Genomic DNA, 5047 nt, shown 5'->3' on the forward strand with positions numbered 1-5047 from the left:
CAGCAAAATCCATACATGTCATTCACTCAACATGAAATATAAACTATCAAATATATGTAATGGTCAAACAAGTTAGTATATCATTTGTATATTTATTAAACCTAATATTCATTATAAACTATCAAATATATGTAAACAGTTTGGGTGGTTTCATAGTTTCAAACCGAACCATAAACACCTCTAAACTTCATCATCAGAATCAACTTCAACTGGCCAAAATGTCAAATGACAATTTGCCATTTAAGCTAAAAAGGGCATGTAGACCACAATAAAATAGCAATTTAGAAAATAGCAATTTCTAAAGGTGACAGAATCTAACAAAAAAAGTACTACCACTAGCTGACCAAATTGACTCAGTTTAAGTCAACATGGTTAAAATGGTCAACTCTTACAACATTAGAATTAATTAAATTTGTATGTGAGACTGAACTTTTTGTAAGACAAAAGTCAAACTCGGCAGATCAATGCACAATCATGAATGTAATCAAATGAGCCATCTAACTTATTTAACTGATACTATGTGACCAGGCCAAAGATTAAAAATTAAGTGTATATTGACTGTTATATCCATCCTACTCCTGAAGCCATTTTACAAATCATTTACCGGGCTTATGCAAATTTGTAATCACTATAATGCAAACACACAAGACTTGAACTCCTGAATATTTCTACCCCTATAGTCATTCTAAAAATCGATGTCATTTTACAAATTGTTTAGCATGCCTAAATATCAATATATTCAAGATAAATTAAAAGATAATACATACAACTTCCACTTCTGCATATACACACCATAAGGCAAATAAGGAAAGTAGACACCATATACATTTACCAAATTATTTCAACAAAAACCTAGTTGACTGTTGAATCCCTGAAGTCATTTTGCAACTGGTGTCACTTAACAAACCAATGACAAATCCTAAATGTGACAATCTTCAAGACTTCAAGCAAAATAATAAAAAGAGTATAATAATATATGTCATTTAACAGATAATTTACCGGGAATGCAAACACATACAACTTCGATTGTTATGCCTTGAAAAGCAACCCTACCAATTTGGATTGAAAGTAGCACAAAGAAATCACATCCGTTACCACCAACAGTTCATTAAGTTATCCTAAATTCACTACGTAAATTACAAACAGTGTTACATGTAAAAACACGAATACATGATGCCAACAAAAGATGATGTTGTCAGCATTCCATGCCCGCTAGTCACGTATGAAACCGATATATGCTCCTCAGTTGTTGGTATATACCCTTCATTTGCCCATTTCGCTTACATCATATAATTTCTAATAAGCTCTTTCATCTGTATATGACAACATACATGCATGTATATATAGTCACATGCACCAAAAAACCTAATTATTATAAACAACACTGAAACTTACAGATTCTTTGGCATAGCTAATATGATATGTTTGTCCCTCCTTTCCTATGATTTCTTCCATTTCATTGTATACATCCATGAGTGTTTGGTATAACAATTTCATGTATTTTGGAAGCACATCTATGCTTTGTCGACCACCTTTAAAAAATGCAATTAACTTTATGGATTAGAAAAATATTGGACTTTAATGTGTTCGAATAGTCGAATTTCATGTTTTTCAGGATGTTCATGTAGATAGTTGCATAAGTACCTTTCGATTGCTTCAGTAAAGGCCTAGAGTTCATCATAAGTACCATAAACATCATATGTGTCGTCAAGAATTGATGTCAGCGAAAATACTTTGGCTAAGAAACTTCTGGCATGAGAATATTTTGGTTCAAAGTATACACTAAGTGCCCAAAAGTAACATTCAACCAGTCTATTTCTAGCATATGGGAAATTGTTCGGGACATCAAGAGGTTTCCACCAACTACAAGAAATTAGCAACCATGTACTAGTGTATGATATTTTATATTCAAACCATTAATAGCAACTAGAAAGGAAAATTATATTGCCTGTTATTGATTTTAAATTTCGTATATTAATGAATGGAGATACAACCATATACCTGGAAAGGTCGCTAAGCTCCTTCCTATGCATTGATTGAAGCAAGCTGAAGTCTAACTTGGCCAGCTTAAGTAAAGACTTATTATGGAAATCTTGTTGCTCGTAGAAAGGTATGTAACGCAGCGCCTCTACTCTTGGCAGCCTTTTTCGTATCGGTTGCTCTAGTGCGTCCTGTATACGGATGCACAACATAGAGTTGACTGAGTAAGATCCTTTGCTATTTTGTTTAGACGGGTCCTTGTAAAAACAAGAGCATCTTCTAGCATGATCACCTCACCTTTCACTCTCAAATAAGTCGCTTCATATAACTCAAGCAAGTCTTCAACATCACTTGTTAACGATTCCTTAAAACACCCGTTTTCATCTTTAAATTCGTTAAAGGTATCTGTTTCAGTTAATACTAAATATCATTAGCTTCTCCTTTTTCATAATTAGTTATAGATAATGATCTAACTATTTGTGCTTACTCACCACATGATACATAGAAGCCTTGTTGTCGTAGGATTCGAAACCAAAGAGAAGGGTTTTCACCCTTCCATTCATCACCATATGCATCATAAATAAGTTTCAAGGCTTTGTCAATTTCTATTTCAAAATGGTACGCTAGGCCAAGACGTTGGATTGCATCAATCAATTTTAACAGATTTGCGTGTTCAGTTTGAACATCTAAAGATGACAATATATCTTTTCTTATATCTTCTTTCAAGTCGTTGACACTTCGTTCCATCTTAAGATTTGCAACAGTGTCCTACATTCAAACACTATTAACCATTTTATATACTATTAGATAAACACAATAATTATTTTCTGTAAAGTTATTTGTACCTCTTCATAGGTGAGAAATTGATCCCCCCCAAACGCCGTGAGGAAAGTTGGCATTTGGACGAATTACTTCCTCTTGTTTGATAGACATGATTAAAGAAAAGTTTGAATCTTTATGAGGGAGCTCAACACTATTTATAGAGCTGATAGCCTAATATTTATGTATGGAGGTAGGGTAGCAAAAAGATCCAAATACTCATAAAAATCATCCGCAGGTGGAAGATGATTCCCTCAAGAGTCACCCGCGGGGAACATTAATCACCCACATAACTTAAGTCAGAGGAAGTATAAGAATAAAATCCGGAGACAATTCGCGGAGTGACCTAGGCGTCCTCAGAAGTCATCCACATGGTATTATCCCCACCCGCAATGGAGACTAGAGGGTGACGTCAGAAGGACAGCTGTAATTAACTAACTTCATTCTAGAAGATTACCAAGATCCTTCTTGAGAAACACGTGATGCAACAGCCAGGACAGCTGACCAGGTTGTTATAATCGTGCACATGGCCATTTAGCCCGTCCTATAATAAGCGGACACGTGTCCAGGTTGTTACAACATCTTCTAGAAGAGGGCAGCTAGGCCAATAATATTCCCGGACCCCTTCGGCTATAAATACCTTTCACCATCTTCACAAGGTATTCATTCACTCACAACTATTACTCTCAATATTTCGTATATTTCTCTCAATCAGATTAGTACTTATTCTCACACCAGAGGGTGGTTACGGGAAGACCCCCCCTGTCATTCCCGTAACGAGCTCATGGTGGCTGTTTTGCAGGTTTCCGTAATCGAACTTGGGAGATTGGACTTGTATTGGTAGTTTGTTAATTGTTTGACCCATACCCTGTGGACTCATTGATGGATCTGTGTTTCTTTATTGGCGCCATCCGTGTGACTCGAACCCACGACCACGTGGTTCTTCATTATGAATAAATTGTACTTTTTTTAACCTTTCTTGTATATCAAATTTTATTTTTCGTCTTTAAACATAAAATAAATATAACGGAAACAACATTTTCACATGTTGTAATAGTTTTTGTGTTTTCAACAAAATGGCACTCATGGATAGGGTTGTTCACGAGCCGAGCCGAACCGAGCGAAGGGTTGCTCGTTGCTTGGCTTGTTTACAACCGAACCGAACCGAGCGGCTGAAATTCGAACCGAGCGAAAACCGAAACGAGCCAAAATTGAATCGAGTATTTTTCGATCGAACATCGAGCGATTTCGAGCATTATTTATTTCTTTTTCACTTTAAAAAATTCAATAAGAAACAAATTTAATATAGTTTATAAATAAATTAGTAGTTTTTAGAAAAACATGTAATATATTGTAAATTTTTATTATAAATAAGTTTAGGGTGAGATATAATGATCATGTAAACAAACTTTTAGTATTCTAAAAACTTGAATCGAACTAATAAAACTATAAAATTGACGGAATATGAAAAATTTTAAGGGATAAAAATAATTGTAAACTTATATTTTTATGTGTTTTTTCTATATATTTATATATTTGTTCATATATAATTATATATAAAATAAATTGAAAATATTCGAGCCGAGCAGAACCGAGCAGACCCTTGCTCGTTTCTTGGCTCGTTTACAAACCGAGCAGAGCGGCTCGTTTTCAATCGAGCGAAAAAACGAGCGAGCCTTCCGAGCGAGCGGCGAGCGAGTTTGAGCGTCAAGCGGTTTGGACGGCCCTACTCATGGAATTGAAGTGATGTTTAGGGGGGAGCTTCAATTGGATACATTTCGTACTGATAAAAAAAATAGGCCCTTTTGTTTTTTTTATTAGGCCATCTTCTGCTTTCTCCCAACCCAATAAATCATTAAAGCCCAGTTCACTATGTCCGTCTTATTGTTTGTGAAGGCCTAAAACATATTAAAATGTTGAGGCTTATTTAAAAATTTATTTGATGTAAACTCTCTTTCTTTTCCCCGGGCTTGGGCCGACAATAATGAACTAATAAGTTTATAGTTGGCAGAGTTTTATATATATATATATATATATATATATATATATGGTTTCTTTAACCTCTTAGAATGACCCGATTCAAACTTTCGAATTCTATTTGATATTATAAAATATCTACTATAAATAATCTAGGGATTCTAACTATTGGCCACCATTAGCTTATGTCATTTTTATTTTAGTTTGTGAACCATAATACAAAGATGAATCATTAATGATATGGGCCTCTCTATTTACTTGTGACTCATCA

General features: G+C 34.7%; 1 pseudogene across 1 annotated transcript; it reads right to left on the reverse strand.

Annotated features, from left to right (window-relative positions):
* Positions 1-1173: 1173 nt before the first annotated feature.
* Positions 1174-2913, reverse strand: LOC143555125 (sesquiterpene synthase TPS2-like; annotated as a pseudogene). Its single transcript, XR_013139152.1, has 6 exons — positions 2826-2913; positions 2472-2748; positions 2002-2385; positions 1645-1863; positions 1396-1532; positions 1174-1313 (listed from the first exon to the last, which is right to left on the reverse strand). The product of XR_013139152.1 is annotated as a sesquiterpene synthase TPS2-like (transcript).
* Positions 2914-5047: the final 2134 nt, after the last annotated feature.

The sequence above is a fragment of the Bidens hawaiensis genome, unplaced genomic scaffold (genome assembly GCF_021521415.1).
Source record: "Bidens hawaiensis isolate Kalapana, Puna unplaced genomic scaffold, B.hawaiensis_p1.1 tig00001032_1, whole genome shotgun sequence".
NCBI lineage: Eukaryota > Viridiplantae > Streptophyta > Magnoliopsida > Asterales > Asteraceae > Bidens > Bidens hawaiensis.